This window comes from Cydia amplana, chromosome 6 (genome assembly GCF_948474715.1).
Source record: "Cydia amplana chromosome 6, ilCydAmpl1.1, whole genome shotgun sequence".
In the NCBI taxonomy this organism is placed as follows: Eukaryota; Metazoa; Arthropoda; class Insecta; order Lepidoptera; family Tortricidae; genus Cydia; species Cydia amplana.
This window is the reverse complement of record NC_086074.1, coordinates 4,319,800-4,340,897: the sequence shown is the minus strand read 5'-3', so window position 1 is coordinate 4,340,897 and position 21,098 is coordinate 4,319,800. Positions and strand designations below refer to the sequence as shown.

Below are 21,098 nucleotides of genomic sequence, written 5' to 3'. Positions count from 1 at the left end.
AAGCTGGGGCGGGTTGCTAGCATATTAGTTAGGACGGATTTCCCAGAAAAGCTAGCGACTATGTGTTACGGTGATTTTAAACGCTACGAACGCTTTTAAAAATATTTAATTGTTCTTTTTCGATTTGTTTTCGCTGTTTTATATTGAATCTGAATCCCAAAAGCCGCGGAGTTATTGCAAAAAGGCATTTCCACTTATTTCGAGCCACCAACTACACAAAAAAATTCAGGTCATTGGCCTTTTTGTTTCCATTTAACCTCGTGCCGCCCACCATACAAAATTATAGCCAAGGAAGTTTGAATCTTGTTGTATTTTCAATTGGGTTGAATTTCTTTTGTTCGAAAAATTTACGAGACAAATGAAATGCTACCTACTTTGTTTATAATTAAGGTTGATATTCCATCGAAACTGAGTGTACATCCTAATGTACATTGGGCGGCACGAGGTTAAATTTCTGAATGCCGATATTTAAACGTTCATAAATTAAGTAACATGAAAACAAAACTAATTTAAAAGTATAATATTATCCATTTTGACCATTGAATATTCACATTATAATTCAATAAATCAAGCGCATCGCGCATTATCATGACTTTAGGTGTTGCGCGTTGCATGGTGTCAGTGTCAAACTGGTAGTAGTGAAACTTCACAACAACAAACAATCATCATAATGTCTTTAGCGATAAGAGAGAGGTTAGAGAGGCTACAGTCAACAAAAAGATCAAACCAGACGTCAAAAATATCTACCGTCCTCTAAAGGGGCCCACTATTAACAGTCCGTCGGACGATATCGGCCTGTCAGTTAGAATAAAACTTTGACAGTTCCGAACAACTGACAGGCCGATACCGTCCGGCGGATTGTTAATCAGTGGGCCCCTTAACAGCTTAAGGTGCCGTAGGTTCAGAGAGAGCAGTTATTGAAAAATCGTATCGCTTTAGAAAAAAAAAATGCTATTTTGAGGATTTTCTCTAGGGACTTCAGTGATTATCCTGCTAGAAAAAAAAATCACGAACATAAGTCTAAAACGCACGTAAAAAATTTTAACAATTTAATGCCCAAAAGCTAAAATTATGAAAATTGCTTCTAAAACATACAACAAATTAAAATTCAAGAACATGATATCTGCGGTCTAGAGCATGCACATCCATCTCGCTCACGCTTACGCTCAGTGCATGAGAGCGAGATAAGAACACGAACCTACAGCGACTTAACAAAAACAGATATGTTTCATATAGAACACTTGGACTGTAAGAGATACTTTTGAACACGAACTGTAGAGATTTATCTCTGGGTCGAAAAGTATTTCAGGGTGGCAGATACTTTTCGTGTGTTGTTTCGTCCGCTACTATTGAAACTGAAAGTACAATTATTAAGAATTTAGTCAAAATAATTGGCAATAAATAATTTGTTGTTATACTCGTGACTAAGTTGAGTGAGTATGATAAGACGTAAGACTATTTACCACGATAATAAATTATACCCTATGGATAATAACAAAGCGAAGGACGAAATGTGGTAGAAATTTAAATTTTATGGCAAATTACAGGGCACGAACGTACGGCACCTTATAGTTTCCTGTAGACGAGGTTATTAAGTTGTTACGGGTTAATGGAACCGTGACTTAATGTGTCTACGATGCCAATAAGTACGTTTCGTAATTCCATCGCTGAAGTCTCCACCGATGTCACTTATTTTAATAGAGAATTTTAAAAAACATGAATCCAGAGGCCGTGAGTTCAAGTCTCACCCAAGACGGTAATTTTTCCACTTTTAAATTTATTGTAAGCTTAACAGCATATTTAATTATTAATTTAATAGTTAATTCAGTTAAATCGTGTCAATTATCGCTGCGAAAATTCGGAAACTCGGTTACAAACATGAAAGCCGTTATAACTAAAGTGTATAAATATGTTACGTGGTTTGGCAAAATTGTAGCGTATTTTGTACGCTGCAGGCTTAGGATGCGGGAATAAAAAATTGGAATCAGGTCATTCTAGTAGCCGCATTGGGTAAAACACAGCATACTGATGGATGGCGGTTTCAACTGTTGCCAATGTATTAGGCAGATTAAAGTATTTTGTTACACTTTGTGTTTTAAATGTCGCAATTGTAATTAGTCGAGTGTTAGCGAAGGCCTTATAGAAATAAGCTTTCGTATGGGCAAAAATGCTTTTGTATGTCCGGGTGTTCTCCTCTACTCCCTTTGGTCGTGTTTTAATTGATCGCCACTCGTTGCGCATTTCCTACTTGTATCGTAAATAACTATGTATTTATTTTTGGTACTAGTTTGCGTTGCTAAAATTAGTTTTTCAAATAAAATAGCGCGGCTAGAAGTTTTGTAGGTATGTAAAAAATTTACTCTAATTTCTCTGTACTTATTACAATTTCTGGAAAGGAAAACGAAAAAATATGTTACTTGTATGTTCTTGTTCTTGTCAAAATACATGTTATTTCATATTGTCGTTTTAAAATGAGAGCGCAACTTCGAATGTATGGCAGCGGCTAGGGTCGTGTGACTCTTAAAGTACCAAATCCCTTATGTAGGTACCTAAGTTAACATGTTTATCCAATTTCTCGTAGGTACTAAAGAGGGTGGTAAAGACATTTAACGAACAGAAAACTTCGTCGGCGAAGTCTAGATCGTAATAAAGGCAAAGTTCTTACGCAAACAAGCTGTACGCTCGTTATTAAACTTGTCGAATTTTCAATTTTGGTATTTCAATAATTTTCCCCTTCAACGGCTTATAAAACAGATCTAAAATGACTTTTACGCCTAAAGATAATTGAAGTTTGTAAAAGTTCAATATTAGGCATTTAGTTGGCGTTCCAAGGATTCCGTACATTACACATTTTTTACAAAGTATTTTTGAAGTGAAAACTTCTTTAGCGGCGCTAGGCACTTTTTGAGGTGGGGAAAAAATTATAAATTTGAGACAGCGTAAAGCGATCACGTGACCGTAAGACCCGTAAGGTGGCCACTCATAATTTAAATGGCATTTAAATCAGTAAAGAAAAACGCAATGTTATTTGACATTTAATGTTGCGGACTCCTTTTCAAGACTCTTTACCTATGTTCAAATAATTTGACGTTGTCATGGCAGTATCACAGAATAAATAATAGTACTAAGTACAGAAGACTCACTCTCTAACAAAACGCGTCTGTTACGATCAGCACAGATATGGCCGCTAGGTGGCGACAGCGCCACGCGCGGCTTATAGCTTTCCCCAAAATTGGGGCCGAACGGATGTACTTTTAGCTACCTGTAGCAAAGCGACGAAATCGCGGAGTGAGACAGTATGTAAATAAACATGTCAATGAAAAAGTGTGATCTTATTTGAGAATGATAATAATATATAATAAATAAATAGAATACCTCCGCTAAACGTATGTATCGTGTCACCGGGCATCGGTAACATAGTGAGGTGAGTTTTCACTTCTATCGGCACTCCCGGAGTGCAACCGTTGTTGCTTTTTTTATGTGAAACGTGAGTGAAATGTCTATTAAAAACCCGTAAGTATCGGATCAAAGACTAAGTAATTAAGTCCGACTCACGCTTGACTGCACATTTCTAATAGGTTTTCCTGTCATCTATTATAGGTAAAGAACTATTTTGTGTATTTTTTTTAGATAGTAGTAGTTTCGGAGATAAAAGGGGGGGGGGGCTGATCATTTTTTGCCTATTTTCTTGAATAACTGCTAAGATTCGTACAATGAGCTCTTTCATTTGATAAGTATATAACATGATATAGTTTGAAAAACTTTATTTTTTAATTTGCTCATTTACCCCCCCAAAAGTGGCCTCCATATTTAAAATTCGTTTGTTTACGTTACATGTCCGTCTTTGGGTCAGAAACTTACATATGTGTACCAAATTTCAACTTAATTGGTCCAGCTGTTTCGGAAAAAATAGGCTGTCACAGACGGGCAGACAGACGCACGAGTGATCCTATAAGGGTTCCGTTTTTTCTTTTTTGTGGTACGGAACCCTAATAACGTGACCACTTTTGAGCTTCATAACGGTGGCTAATGGCCACTTGAATGTACCAAAAATTAAGGAGGTTTAAAGGTTAAAGGACTGAAAAATACGAAAGATCCAGGGGCTTAATATTTTAGGTGGTTGTATCTTGGAATATAATTTTGTTTCAAAAGATATTAATTTATGCAATTACATATTATTACTTTTAATGACACTTGGAAACACACACACATTTTGTGAAATTCTTAGTATTAAATTTGATCTGTATAAAACCTATATTATTATGGAATAATATTAACATTAATAAATTGCTCTTATAATTAGCTTAAGATAATATGTACGAGTATATATGTAATACCTACTTACTATTCATAAGTGCTTGTTGCTAGGCCTACATGAATAAAGTAATATATTTGAACTTGAACTTGAACATATGCACAAGAGGTATTGGGCTATTTACATGGTGATAAGACAAAACACAGAAATAAACAAATTAAAACAAACACAATCTATTATTTTACTTGTCAAATAATAGTCATCCTAGAACCTGTTTTTTTGTCATATAGTTAAAAGAGTCTATTTAAATAAAATTAATCTTCTAATAACATCGTATAACATTGACACAACCCTATATGTTTCCGTTTAAATTCTGCACAATCTCTTATTTTTTTCTTATCTGATCTGATCTTTAACTACATTATCCCGCTAGCCAACATCAGCCAGCCTATTATGGATAGCTTTATCCATCTTTATCCACGTGATAAAATAACTGTCACTGTTTAACACCGTGGGAAAGAAAGTGACGGACACCGTTTTATCACGCTGTCACGTAGACAAGAACGACCATCATATCCGTACTGGTCCAGGTTTGACAATCATCTTAAAATGTCTCCTCATATTTACTGTAACAACCCTCTATACTGTGTAATAACTCTAATATTACTATAAAATTGGGTGTTATAATAAAACTAGGTACTTATAATACAATTAAAAAATAAACTAATCTAAATTAAAATACATCAAGGCCCCCGCGGCATTGTGGCAGCATTCCCTCGCTGAATGGTAATATTTATGCGCTGCGAGAGAAAGCTGCCAGCTCTCTGTTCACCCGTGGTACCAATGAGGTTTTTGACTAGTTTTTGACCCTCTAAACTAAAAGATCTGACAAAAAATCAATGATACGACAGGATTCGAGTCTCCGACCTCGAATTGGAACGCACACTTCGTATATTCGTATTCTCAAAGCAATTACTTACATCTACGATAAAGTTGTTTTTCAGATATTCCTCGGGGACTCCCATTAATGATTCGTCGTAATGTTGAATAAAAATGTAAATCTTTCTGTCGGCCGCTTGGATTCCGATTCAATTTATTTTTTCCTTTGTTCGGAAACAATTAGTCACAATTACTTTGAGACGCCGCTGTAATTTATTGGAGTGTTTGTCAAATAATAAGATACGGTCAGAACGTGTTAATAAGATTTACAACACGAATCTATAGAAGGCTTTACAGTAGGTATTTTAATTAACGAGAGAGAAGAGCCTAACAAAGAAGAAAAGTAAATAATGGAGAAATTTATATTTTTTTTAAATATGGCTTCATTAAATTTGATCCTTTGGTTATAAGTGAGCCCCTAGAGCTTTAAATTATTTTTTACGAAATCGATATCTTCCTCAAGAAGGCTAATAAATTACAGTTTAATTAATCGTGTAATCCTCGTAACTCAAAAGTGTCAAGTAGGTGATGCTGATAGCCGCATGGAGCTATTCATAAATTACGTCATTTTAACTTAGGGGGGGGGGTCTGGACATCGGATGATGGTAGCATGACGTAGGAGGAAACGGAGTCATGAGAAGCATAATTTTTGGATGATTTTAGGGGGGGGGGGGGGGTCAAAAGTCGATGATGTAATTTATGAACAGCCCCCATGATAACGTTTGATAACTTTAGCTTTAAATTCAACGGTATATACGAGTAATACAGGTTTTCTGCAGGTATCTGCTGCTATATGCGTCATGTCCCAGATAAAGTAGACCTTTCTGTGGAATGCCCCCTAGTTCATTGGTTGTGCCGGACCCATGGCCCGTCTGTAGTAAGAGTAAGAGGACAACGCAACTTAAGAATGCTTGCAATGTTTTTATCATAGACTAGATAGAGTTTAGAGCAATTATTTCATGAAACCGATGCTGCCAAAAATACTGGGGTGCGGGGGGCGAGGTGAGCGAGTCCCGTGCCGTGATTGGTCCGTTCAAAGACACGGACGTCACACAAAGGCACTTTGACTCGAAAATGAAGTAAGACTACCGTATATTTGTGGCAGAGGGGGTAGCGCTGCTATGCTCAGTCTGGAGGATGTCTTGTCTTGTCTGTGGTTTTTATCAATTGAGGAAAATAATATTTCTTATTTTAAAAATGGAAACTATTCTACTCGCGCCAATATTTTCGCACATTCGAAGACTAGGTATACTACCTATTTTTAATTATTAAAAATATGAAATACAATACATAGGTACACCTACAGACAGTACTGATGTATATTAATTAGGATAATTGGAAACATTATACAACCACGTGCAGTTAAGATAAACAAGCACCAAAATATCACTTTGATATTTCGTACTTATTCTTAAAAGACATACCTAATCGAATATATTTAACAAGTCACTCGCGTGATATGTTTCGGAGAGCCTAGGTCTCCTTTCTCAAGCACTAACAGTGCAAGTGTGACCAAAGCTCAAACACACCACTATGCCCGCCTACAATGACAGCCGAAGACCTCCCCCAACCGGTATTCCCGGCGCGCGCGCAGCGTGCGACGCGGCGTGCCGGCGTGCCCCAGTACGCGATACACGGCCGTCGTGAACGCTGCTCGCACTGTTAGTGCTTGAGAAAGGAGACCTATTAGGCTCTCCGAAACATGTCACGCGAGTGACTTAAAACAAGTGAGTCTAAACCGTAAAATTATTCAATGTTAGTATGTCTCACAACAGTTTAAATTCGATTATATTTAACAAGATTAAAAAAATGGTTCTTAATTTCTTTTCCTTTTAGAAATCCTAAAAACGTTAAATCTACATAACCTTTTTCAGCTCTAAATATGAGAACATACTTTACTAACAAAATAGGATTCGAAATGAGGAAAAAGCAAATATTTGCCGGTTTTAAAATGTTTTTACGTTCACAAAATCCTTTTCCGTGCTATCCCTGCTGCGTGCCCATGGGAATACATTACATGCTTATACAAATATACAAGGTTACACGAGCTCACGAACCGACGCCTTAAAAAAGGTCTTATTACGCCCTTAGGTTTATTCTAGGACCATCCGTCATTCGCGCGCGAGATACGGGAAACAAATGGCTTATTTGGACGCGTGACAACAACGGCGGATACGTTAGGCTCGCAGCATACCTACGTCATGTTTTATTGAAATTTGTTTTTTTTTTTCAAATTTGATATTTTTGTTATTTCTATTCAGAACCACGAGTTCTTTATCCTAATAGGAGAAAAAAGCCTTAATTTTTGTCGTTTCTTCCATTCCGTTTCCGTCTACAAATGGTAACTGAATAGAAATGCAATGGTAGGAACACTTTATTCCCTTATATATTTATTCCCTTATATTATTTTCTTTTCCTTTTGTAAGAATTTGATATGTTTTCTGAAAGAGCTACGTATTTGTATGATTCCATGTACATATGTATATATTTTTAAATCTAATTTCTATTACACCTTATGTGTATAATTGCATGAATTCTATAGTAATTTAAATTGTATTTCTTTTTCCTTATTTTCTCGTAATGCATGTTAATTATAAGATGTAATTTTTTTTGAAAAGATGTGTCCCGCCGAGTTTGTTGCCGGTCCCATATTGCTATACCCTCCTCCAATTGAGGGGGGATTTAAATCTTCTCGGGGCAGAGGTGTAGGGTTGGAGCCGGTCTACCTAGCTTTATTTGACGTTCATAAGCGCATTGTAATTATGCCTACTTGAATAAACTATCTTTTTATCTTATCTTATCTTTTATAAAGATCGAAAGCGCTCGTGATTCTGAATAGGAGTAATATTTTTTTTTTCAGAATAAAAAAGTGCTATGTTTAATTTTAAATAAAAAGGCCCATCAGTTACCATACAAGGCAATTTAGACTGATTTCAATAAAATGTCGCTAGCAACAAAATCTCATATAAGTACACTTTACAGTCAACTAGTGTTTTGGGGAATTTCTCGGGGAATAATAGGAGTTTTGGTTTGACAATTAAATTCTTTGAAGCCAAATTCAAACAACTATTCAATTAAGTCTTAAAAAAGAGTTGTCTGCCAACGACATTTTAATTAATGAAATTACTTTAGTGAAATTTGAATCAAAAGTGTTAGAAAACAGGATTAAATTTGTTCTTTTTTGTTGTTAATGCAAGTCTGTTTTTTTTTAAGTTGAGTAACACTTCAATTAGGACCGTGCGATGCTAGAGAATATCATCCTCGCGTTGTCCCGGCATTTTGCCACGACTCATGGGAGCCTGGGGTCCGCTTAGATTAAGGAAAAATACAAAAGCGTAAGTGTAGGTTTTTTTTTATTTCGTATTATCAAAAATGAAAATTATTGACCACTTTTTATCGAATTTCTCTCGACACATAACCTAAGATATGATTCAAATATAATTATAATATCGAGCTTAATTTGACATAAGATGACGTATGGGCTGAGCGCTGACATTCTGCTAGAAAGTTCTACGACTAAGTGTAATGGAAGGAGTCGTGGCGTGTGCTACGGGCTTTAGCAAAGCGTGTAAAATAGAAATGACGTATTTGTCTGGCATCCGGGCCATTCCTTTACCGGCTGATTCTACATGATATACATTTTGTATGCTGCTTGGATATCCAAGTGTTATTTATGACACGTCTTTTACTTATAAAGCAGTTAGGTAGTTTCAACCTTTCATGTGCGTGGTGGTTAAAAATCATTTTAATTATTATAAATATTTTTACAATATAATTAACTGAATTATTGTTCGGTGTAGTTTTAATTATTAGGGTGGATCAACTATTTCTTGTTGTTATTCTGTCCGGTCAGCCAAGAGACAATAGTAGCATAGTTTGTTATAAGACATTGTACACCACCTTCTTCTGACACGCTTGGTAGACGACCCTCAATGGAAAGGGTTTACAAATATCACAAAAAAAGCGTGTTTGGTAAATTTAAATGCCTAAAAATCAGGTTTTAAGAGTGACCCAGGAGAACGTAACCATGGCAACGAGTGACAAGAAAAAGTTGATTCACCCATTATTAGATTTGCCAAAAATAGCTACTAACTAATAGCTAATGACTAACTTTTTTAATGAATAACGTTTTCTTTTTCATTATTAAATTTCAAGAATGAGACTTATAAACTTCAAGAAAGAATGAGTCACATTTGATACTTTGATTTGGAAATTGCTTTCTAACGATAGGTATCGATAACATTTAGTACCTATATTGTGATATTTAATTGATCACTCGCAAATCTCGCAATAGTATGTTTGCCTCCCAAAAACCGTGCTGTGGTATTAAATGAAAACTACTATCATGATTAAAACCCAATTACTTTGAATAAACTGTGTGCCATTAGTTTTCAAGTACCTTACTTGCCTTAATGACCGGGAGATTGCGACTTTCGGGTCATTTACCTACTTACCGACCTAGTTACCCATTTCTGAGTAATTGAACTATTTGGTGAAATGAAAATGTTGGGTTTACTGCATTAATTTGTACTTAATTTAGCATTCAAAATAAACTTAGACATGCTAGAAAGGTTGGTAAACGGATTTTGACAAATAAATTCCTAGTGTAATTTTTACAATGACAGTTTCTGATGAAGACAGTGGACGACCCGCTTCCCAATACAAACGCACCAACCTACCAAACCTTTGTTTGGCAAATTTTGTTCATAACATGCGTCTGTCTGTCTGGCTGCCCGACCATTCCCCCCCCTTTATCTCCGAAACTACTGGGTCTAAAATTTTGAAAAATATACACAAAATAGTTCTATACCTATAGATGACAGGAAAACCTATTAGTAATGTCCAGCCAAGCGTGAATCGGACTTAATGTACGGAAGCCTTGGAACACGAGTCCGAATCACACTTGGCCGGTTTTTTTTATACGTGATTATAATTAGTGTGGTTGACATAGTCGCCAGCGACAGATTTTTTTTAAGAGAAGATTGGTGTCGCGGCAGAAAAGGCCACGTCACCACCGAAGACGAAAAGGAAAGGAAAGTTACTATTCATAACACCGCTACCGCTACCGCGAAAACCGAAATTCGCAAATTGTGGGGATCTTTCCTTTTACTCCAAAGAAGGCGTAATTAGAGTGTCAGAGACAGATGCCCGCATTTGCGAACTTCGATTTTCGCGGTTATAGCCCAGTACACACTTTTAACTATACAGAACGAATCTCCATTTAAAATTGCTCCCGTTCATAAACAAAGGAAACTAACTAACTGTGGCGGGTAACATCACCATTCGCGAAGCTAAAACAAATCTCGGTATTGAAAACTACGAGGATAGATCAAACAGCGGTTTCAAAGGCAAATACGAAAGGGCTCTTTGCGTTATATAGTAGAGTAAATACTATCTTAATGTCAGTGAACCTTTCTGACGTTTGTAAGTTTTAAACCTTAGGTACCTGGGCGCGTAGCCAACGTGCCAATCGTTAACACTCTGTAGCGTATCGTAGTCTACGCTCTATCTTCCACACTAGTGCGACAGTGACTGCCGGCCCGATTCGAACTTTAAGATACGTTAATTAATAGGACTAGAACCGAATGGATTAGATATGTCACTGTCAAATGTGACGTTTCTTCAAACAAAAACGTTACTTTTGACACTGACACATCTAATCCATATCGTTTCTAGATCAATTAATTGACGTATCTTAAATTTAGAATTGGCCACTGCTGCGGAGTGTTAACGATTGCACGTAACGATAGCGTGACGTGACGTACGGCGTTTGCGTTAAGTGTAATTTTGTATGGGATTTTGAGTTTCTAAAACGTCCCGCTTGGCGCGCTGTTTAAAATCCCATACAAAAAATATTACATAATATATAACGCAAACGCAAACGCTCATCAGGCTATCGAATGAAATTTACACTAGGGGTTCAGTTCTGTTATTAAACTTTTTGCAGTGGTTATACATGTATATAGTTTGGCCAGGAACTGCCTCGATATTAAACTTTCGTGAGAGATATTTTAAACTGTTTATACGACAACGGTTTCACTCACGAGTGCACGAGTTGCAGTCGCCGCGAGCACTCGAGCCTGAGAAAGGACCCCCGAAGAGTTTTTTTTGTTCTTGGGTTGGGTTTGTCAGACTATAAAATGGAAGATACAGAATTTTATTTGAAAAGGATTTTTCATAAGAAAGGATGCATTAATGTAGGGTGAACGCTTCTCCATAAAAACGTTTTGCTCTCTGGATATCATATTATCACAATAAAAAAATATCTTCACCAAACCATCTCGTAAAGAATCTCTTCATGCTTTAAAAACTGTCTAAATTTCCAGAGAAGAAAATGTAGGCTACACTTGTACAGAGGAGCGGTAATCCACTTTCTTCTTAATTCTGAAATCAAAATGACATTAAATTCTCTAGTGTCTCTCCGTGCCTATTCGTTGTGTAGGTGTAGTTGAAATAATTGCCTGAAGACGTGGAGTTGTTTCGAGTTGGAGCCATGTTGCCTAAAGCTGTTCGGGATACTTTCCGCTAAGTATGCCGTTAAGGCGAACGACGAACGTCTGCACAGCTAAAACACAATACTAAGGCAAAGACCAGTAAAAAATAGACAGCCGATCATACAAATCCACACTATATGACTGTATAGACTGCACAGAACATACCAAATATTTTTTGGGCTGAAGAAGTGGAAAAGTTGTTGTGCACCTTGTTCGGCGGTGTTACAATGAATATTACGCGAAAGTCTGGGTAGGGGGCGCGGGCGCCACTCCCACAATAAGTCACAATCTAAGGGTCTACTGCAAACGAGAGAGTCGAAATTTTGTTATCTTACCTCTCTCTTGCATATTCGAGCGATAAAGAGGCATATACCTGAGTTTTGAAATCGCGTTTCCCGGTAGGCCATTTGTAAACAAATCGCCTTGATGTATCAATGTCATATTTGACTGTCTGTGAAAACTTGTCAAAAACCAGTTTAAGGTACAGTAAGTATGTATAAATTATTCTATGGTCTACTAACGTCGCTAGTGCTGCACTCCGGCGGCAAAACATTGCAGTAATTATTAAAGCTCGTGCGTAGACTGTAATTGGAAACAGAGAGGTAGTGGACACATATTTTTTATATTTTTGCACTGCGAGATGCATTTAAATCTCTGCTCAATACTGTAATGCTATCTAGTAAGGGTAACTATAGTAACTGAAAGCATAACTCCAAGCGTATTCCAAAATTCGCGCATCCCTATATATGTAGTTATATACGTAGGTATCTACGGGTGCGCTAAAATTGCATTGCATGGAGTACCATTATCACTAACTTGTCTCTGCCCAGGGCTAGTGAATAGAAGACGCATGTGAATTGTTTGAAAATACGACACATTTTTAGAAAACATTTTCATTGTATTCTGACGTGTTTCTGCAAAATCTCAGCACAGAAAGCATATTTGCATTTTGTACCTATAGAAAATAAATGTATGCTTCAAATATTTAATTACTCACTTGCATGATATTTGTCAATGAACTCTATTGAAGAAAAACCGGCCAAGTGCAAGTTGGACTCGCGTTCCAAGGGTTCCGTACATTAAGTCCAACTCACGCTTGACTGCACATTTCTAATAGGTTTTCCTGTCATCCAGTGTTGGCCGAAAGTTAATGCGAATTGAAAATGTTGGCCATTAACCATTATAAATTTAACCTTAAACCGTATCGGACGATTATAGTTTACGATTCAATTTATAATGGTTAATGGCCAGCATTTTCAATTTGCATTAACTTTCGGCCAACACTGCTGTCATCTATAGGTAAAGAACTATATTGTGTATTTTTTTTTTCAAAATTTTAGTCCCAGTAGTTTTGGAGATAAAGGGTCAGTTTGGTCACCCAGAGCCCGATAGACAGACGCATGAGTGATCCTATAAGGGTCCCGTTTTTTTTTCCTTTTGAGGTACGGAACCCTAAAAATCATAACATTTTTATATCAAGTTATTGCACAACGCGGCCCGAAAAGGACCATTCAGTATCATTTACGATTCACATAAACGGCGAATGCCTACAACCGTTCAAATGTGATAAAAAGTCTATGAATTCTCTATTAGTACTATTCTCATTTTAATACGCGTATAAAATTTGTATTTTCAAATGAAATCGGCGTAATAAAAGGTAGAACTCGTTTCAGTTAATTTAATGTGGAAACATACCTGGTAATACCAGCGTTATGAAATAACTTAAGTAATGAAAATGTTATAACAAATTTTTGAGACATTAAAATACAAACTGCCGTATTCGAACTTCAAGATATTCACAAGAGACGACACGTACTAGATCCATTCTTTAGATTTCAACTAGTTCTCTTTTGCAGCGCAATTCGGGCAACCAATGTCACTTTTACGATAGATCGTGTTAGATATCCATTAGATGTGAATTAGATCTCTAAGTAATATCTTGTGGAAATCGTTCAAGAGTATCGTTAGATCTTAAAGATATCGTTATCGTAACTTGGCGATGTCTAATAGTAGATGTCTATTACAAAATCCGAATCGGGCCCAGAGAACATGGCTTATTAGAGACACAATTTGGACTGAGACAGTACAATAATGAGGGAATATTTACGGTCAATGATTTTGGGAGCAAGTTGAAAGTAAGATTTAATAATTTTGTATTTAGCTTCCGAAGGTTATAAACTGTACGAGAGATGGCAGCACGTTTGATGTATAATTTAAAGGTTCTATAAAATTTATTCAAGCGGCTGCTGCTTGTGAAACATGTTTTTAAAATAAATAAATTGTTTGTGAAATAAAAAAGTAATTAAAATCATTCACGTACTTATTTTATAACGGGGTTTGATAATTACAGTGATCCAGAGTTGCGAGATCGAGTCACGCCCGAAACAGTTAAATTTTCCACTTTTCATAATTTTTTAAGCTTTGTGGTGTAGTTTGCAGACGTTTATTCTTAATACAAAATTAATTTATACGTAAATTAATTTTATTTTAATTAACGGAGTTATTTAACATGCACTAAGCCAGACGAGTGGCGAAAGACAGGGGAGGCCTTTGCCCAGCAGTGGGACACAATATAGGCTATTAAAAAAACGGGCTTTGTTAATTACAGAGCAGAATTTCAATTGACCTTCTAATAAATTTACCCTTTATTATGCGCTCTGTATTTACAAGCACACACGTCATGTATTCATGGTGTTAACGCAGGCGGCGTTGACACGTAAATTTCAGCGCTGTCAAAAGCAGGCCATTTCCCCTCTGTGTTTTGCCATTTGAGTGACACTCGTCACACTTCAACAGCGACATATACCACACTTCAATTCCTCATAATGACATGGACTTATACATACCATTATATATTTAAAAAAAAAAACAACGGCTTGCACTCCGGGAGTGCCGACAGAAGTGAAAACTCAATGACTAGTCCAAAATGTCTGTAGCACTCTGTATAATTGACCCATCCTCCTTTCTATTGAAAAACTTTAGTTCCGAAATTGCTGGCCAGTGAGCTGGTTTAAAATTCGAAATTCAAATTTGTAGCGTTAATTGTTCAAAATTCGAATAGAAATTGTAAAGTTATCTTGCAGACCTCGCATCTAAATATATTTGGTCATGATATTTTGAGTTTTATTCACCAGTACTAGAGTTCAATTTTATTAGCGATTTCATCAAGATGTAGCTTTATTGAATTATATTTGAGTGATATAAAGTTAGAATGTAACTGTGAGATCTTCGTATTTCAGCCCGTACAAGATTAGAACCTTTTTCATGTAATTTTATTGAGTTTTTCTTTATTGATTTAAATGCCATCTAAATGAGTGGCCATCTAAACCTTACGGTCACGTGATCGCCTTACGCTGTCTCGAGTTTATCATTTTTCCCCACCTCAAAAAGTGCCCAGCGCAGCTAAAGAAGCTTTCACTTCAAAAATATTTTTTAAGATTATTATATTTAAAAAAATTAAATATTGGTATTATGTTTGTAATACGTTTGTTCTGATCAAATCTTGGAAGCTAAATTAGACCCACTTTCCATTATTCGATTGAGCTGAAACTTCACATATGTACGTAAGTTGGGTGACAATGCAATAACATGATACCATCGAGCTGATCTGATGATGGACACAGGAGGTTGCATTGGGAACTCTGTGATAAAACAACGCAACCCGATTGTGTTTGGGTTTGTAGAAATTGCCTCTGATTCTTTTTTTCTGTTTTATTAAAGTTAGGAATAATAAAACCGTTTTTTTTGTGAATCACTATTTGGGAACTTTCGACCTCAGTTCCTTTGAGTTTTGTCAAATTTGGACTATTAAGTGTCACCTTTTTTACCTTTTTGTAAAACACTTAGGGTCTATCAGTTTTTAAAATCAGCAGAATTCCTTGTAACAGCTTGTATTTTTTTTATTTAAGCGCAAAATCTAAGCTTGACATGCCTGAGCGTAAAAAAAATATTTCTGTCATGTTTTTTTACAACTTGTATCAACGTGAGGACGCTGATTTTTTTCTTAGTAATTTTGTAATTTATTAAGGAGTATGTTACAAAAAGAAACATAAAAAAACTGTAATAGTTTTTTTTAATGAGTAAATTACTTCACCCCCAAAATTTTAACCAAAAAAACTTCAAAAATTCATAACTCGAAAACTACAAAAAATCGGCTAATATACATGGGGTATATTCTAATAGCCCACGACTAGAGGAATCTAAAAAAAATTTTTGGATGTCAAGGTTTGGACCACCCTGTATATAGGTTAATAAATGCTTTTGCACTATGATGAAAAATGACCTTTCACCGATACTATCGGTGAATCGCTTTCATCAATTTTAGCTTTGACATTGACTATGTATGTAATCGCTGTCAAAGCTAAAAATATCGATGCATTTCCATTTTCTGCTTCATAAAGTGCATTCAAGCCTGCAAATGGAACCTTTGACGTCTGCTCAGATTCTTTTGTTATTTCTGAAATCAGAATCGCCCCGCTCGGGCGACCTTTTTTTCCCCGGGCGTTTATTCAACCAAAAACGCCACCTTTGACACTGACATATCCGATCCATATCGTATCTTTAGCAAATTTTGACGTATCTTAATGTTCGAATCAAGCCGTTAAGCAAATGAATGATTGTGCAGAATAGCTAGATTAACTAGCTCATGCAGAAATTCAATAATCGTTTAATAATCGCCGTTTGAATTGCAGATCCATTGGTTTCTAATTTTATAATTATATTAAATGATTAACAGGCGTATTCGGATTTTAGTTTCCGATATTACACTGATGTGTCCGTGTCAAAGTGACATTTCTTCATCCTAAAATGTTACTTTTGATACAGACATATTAACATATTATCATATCGAAAACAGACCGAATAACTAAAATTCGAATACGCCTGTAAATACCTTGGGAGATAATCTTATTAAATCGTTTCAGTCTGATAAATTAGGGTTGTTTTTAGATGAAAGTATAGATTAAGTTAAAGGTAAATTCATATATTATTATAAATATGTGTCGAATTTTTGAAGTGAAAACTTCTTTAGCGGCACTGGGCACTTTTTGAGGTGGGGAAATAAAAAACCGGCCAAGTGCGAGTCGGACTCGCGCACGGAGGGTTCCGCACCATCAACAAAAAATAGAGCAAAACAAGCAAAAAAACGGTCACCCATCCAAGTACTGACCCCGCCCGACGTTGCTTAACTTCGGTCAAAAATCACGTTTGTTGTATGAGAGCCCCACTTAACTCTTTATTTTATTCTGTTTTTAGTATTTGTTGTTATAGCGGCAACAGAAATACATCATCTGTGAAAATTTCAACTGTCTAGCTATCACGGTTCGTGAGATACAGCCTGGTGACAGACGGACGGACGGACGGACGGACGAACGAACGGACAGCGGAGTCTTAGTAATAGGGTCCCGTTTTTACCCTTTGGGTACGGAACCCTAAAAATGATAATAGTGAGATGAGTTTTCACTTCTATCGGCACTCCCGGAGTGCAACCCGTTGTTTTTTTGTTTGAGTAACCCTTATAATAGGTATACTGTATAATTATATAGTTTCCGTAATATAAATACATAACGGAAACTAAGCTAAATTAAGAACGACTTCACCATTCCAAAGTTTAATATCGTTGTTTTTAATCTCCTCCCGTTCAATAAAAAAAACGAATTGTGACAATTCGAAAAATTTAAATTTAAATGAACCTCATACATAATTATAAGGTAAATCTCACCATTTTCCGTGAAATGGAGTAATTCGAGAGCTTTGTCAGGTGGGATTTCGTTACAAATCTTCCTGAATTTATTGCCTTGCAAAATGGGTGCTAGGAGTAGGACGAAAAATAAACGAGTCCAGTCTATCATGACAGTATACGTAATTTACTTTTTCTATACATCTCGCTTGCACTAATATGTCAGTACGGGCAAAATGCTAGCGTTTATGTCAGTGCTAAACTGGTGGTAGCCGTACAGGTTGTATGTATTAACTCGCATTTATAAAACGGGTCTATCGCGAAATTTTTTTTTTACCTTTATTTATCGACGTTTCGATAAAGGTTTCACTGGTAATTAACATTATGTGTAGTGGGTGGTTTGAAAATGTGATGTCTACCCCAAAGTTTTTCATACACTTTTCGTCGGGTAGCTACACAAATCTCTGTTTTGACATTTTGCTGGGACATCAGTTAGCCGCGACCACGACCAGTGAAACCTGTGTCGAAACGTCGGTAAATATTAAAGCTAAAATAAATAAATTTTGCAATAGACCCGTTTATAAATATCAGGTTGTATGTGTTGATAAGGTCAGTACGGGTAAGTTTTGCTACTTTCGTTTAGTTTTAAATTTTCTAATAATGTATAGAAATAATTTGGAGTAACCTTAAATGTTATTCTCTATCGGCGCGATTCGGGAAATGATTTAGAGATTCACTAGATATGAAATAGTAAAGATATGTGACGTTCCACTGCAAAAGGTACTATTGCCCCGGCTGAATATTGGAGCGGCGTTAATAATAGCGTAAGCGCCAGCCGCCGTAAGGTACCTTTTGCCGTGGAACGTCACATATCTTTACTATTTCAAATCTATAGTTCGTTTTTTTTAGCATTAGAAAGAACTTGCAAGAAGGTAAGCGATCTTGACATGTCTTTTAATTGAAAAACCCTTTTTAAAAATCAAAAACTATTACTTATGAAAGCAGAAGAATATAAATGATCGTATTAGATTCATAATTGTTACATATTTGCCGTGACTTATTTTTAAAATGTGTTTTTCAGTTAAAAGACACATCAAGATTGTTTACCTTATTTCTAATGCTAAAAAAAACGAACTATAGTGAATCTCTAATTCATTTCCCGAATCGCGCCGTGTGAAACTTCTACTTTCTCCTACTTTCAGGACATCACATCTGAAACACGTAGTCATCTCATAAAACATATTCAGTATTTTAACTCGTAACTCGTGTAACTTTGGAAGATAATAAGGGCCCGGTTCTGATTTTGAAATAGACATCTACTAGATATCTTTTAGACATCACCAAGATACGATAACGATATGTTTAAGATATAACCTGTCAAATTTGACATTTCCGAGATTCTGGAGATACTCTTGAACGATTATAACAATGTCTAAAACGTCTCGTTATGTATTTTTAGATCTCAAAACGATTTTGAAACGATCTTAAAACGATAATTTAACGTAAAAGTGACATTGGTTGCCCGAATTGAGCTGCAAAAGATATCTAGTTGAAATCTAAACTAGTTGGTATCTAGTACATATCGTACATCGTTCTCTTCTCTAGAACGGATCTTGTTTTCCGAATACCGCGGTAAGTTTCGAAACTTGGAACGTACCTATGTAAATATTCGGGAACTTTAGATTAAATACACACTGACGATTAATTTGAGTAGAGTAATATGTTTCTGAGTGTATACTGGATACGTGTAAACAAGAAGATGATAGTTATGTGATAGATACAAGTACCTACTTGCGATCTGATTTAGTATTAAAATAATAATAATGCATTGTTAATGTTTTTGTATGCCTTTATGTATTTTATTTTTATCAATTTCAATTTCAAGTTATTTAGTGCCTACATGCTAAACATACATTAAAATAACTAATAAATATATTATAATATCCACGGCACAAAACTAATTAACACGTAATAAAACTAAAAATATGTTAAAATTAAAACAATTAAATTCCTATTCATTTAACATTAAAAATGAGAGGTCTGTCTGTCGATTTTTATATCCATATTATAAACTTAACTTAAGAAGACGAATAAACAGAGAGAACAATACATTCTATATTTTTCAAAAAAAAATTATTATTAATTTTAAGTATTGTAAATGATAATTAATTCATAATTTATTATAGGTATTACCCTAGTAATGTAGATTCTAATCCAATGCGTTTTTGTTGGCTTTAATTGCATATTACCAGCAATAAAATAGTCCTTGTTATAATATTTTAAAGTAGATAATTATTATTTAAAATAGTTTTTTTATTTTTTTTAAACGAATATAAATACATAAAATGAATTACTATTTTACAAAATTATAAAATAGGTACTTACCACATAAGGAAAATAGTCACACACTTTTCCACTACACACAGTTTTGAACACAAAATGATAGTAGTCGTGAACTTCGCAGATGCTACGCGGTGGCTATGCGCTACGAGACATGTGGCCCGCTACGCGGTTCGTAGTCGACTGGCCGGTCGGTCGGCTTGCTACGGTCATTAGATACGTGTTTAATATGACGGTTCATTCATTATACTTGAGTTTTTCTTTAGATACGTGTTTAATATGACGGTTCATTCATTATACTTGAGTTTTTCTTTAGATACGTGTTTAATATGACGGTTCATTCGTTATACTTGAGTTTTTCTTTAGATACGTGTTTAATATGACGGTTCGGTTCATAGTTTTCTATTTTATTATTTTCATTTTGGATGGAATGATTAGGCCGCAATCTACAGTCGATAACAAAAGTAGAAAATCAAACTATGTCAAACTATTGATGCGCACTGTGCATATTTCAGTTTACTACTATTACCAAGTACTTTATCTAGGCAATATACAATCACCGCTCGCCAAATTGACCTATTTGCTATCAAAGCTTATTACCTAGGAATCCTACGAGGCATCAAGCACTAATTAATAGTGCCATTCGAGACCCTCCTTAAGCTATCCTTGCCTAGGTATTGAGCATGCAAGATTGCTAATCCAATATTAGGTATATTAATGGGCTATTTCAAAAGGATAATATATTTTACACTGTACAGTCAGCATCAAAAGTAGCGGATAACTATTATCAAAACTACGAAAAATTTGATTGATTTCGATTTTTAAGTCTTCTTATTTCTAAATTTCACAGTGATGTTGGACTTCGTTATTTGTTGTTTTTGTTGGCATGATACAAATACGCTTAATTCGAGCGAGAGTGAGCTACAGAAGTGGAGTGGTGAGAAGACTCACCACTCCACACTGAGCGGATTTCACTAAAATGTTGCCTTGCTTTCGGGTTTTATGTTAAAAATTGGCAAACCAATTCGAACGTCATCATCATCATCATTTTAGCATTCGGTCGCCCACTGCTGAGCATAGGCCTCTCTTCTTGTACGCCACTTGTCCCGGTCCTGTGCTAGTCTCATCCAAAAGTGCCCCGCGATACTTCGAACGTCATCCACCCAACGAGCCAACGGACGCCAGGAGCTTCTTTCATCCGTAAGCGGCCACCAATCCGACCGGTCTGGCCTAGTGGGTAGTGACCCTGCCTGTGAAGCCGCGGTCCTGGGTTCGAATCCCAGTAAGGGCAATTATTTTTGTGATGAGCACTGATATTTGTTCCTGCGTCATGGTTGTTTTCTATGTATTTAAGTATTTGTATATTATATCTATCGTTGTCTGAGTACCCACA

The 21,098-nt window shown here is 35.9% G+C and overlaps 1 protein-coding gene across 2 annotated transcripts in view; it reads right to left on the bottom strand.

Annotated features, from left to right (window-relative positions):
- The window catches only part of LOC134648681 (cell adhesion molecule DSCAM-like), a 68,966-nt gene extending 49,091 nt beyond the window's left edge, over positions 1–19,875 (bottom strand). For both annotated transcript variants that reach the window (XM_063503182.1, XM_063503183.1), the window contains exon 1: positions 19,747–19,875. The gene's annotated coding sequence lies outside the window, so the exon portion shown is untranslated. The remainder of the gene's footprint in view (positions 1–19,746) is intronic.
- Positions 19,876–21,098: the final 1,223 nt, after the last annotated feature.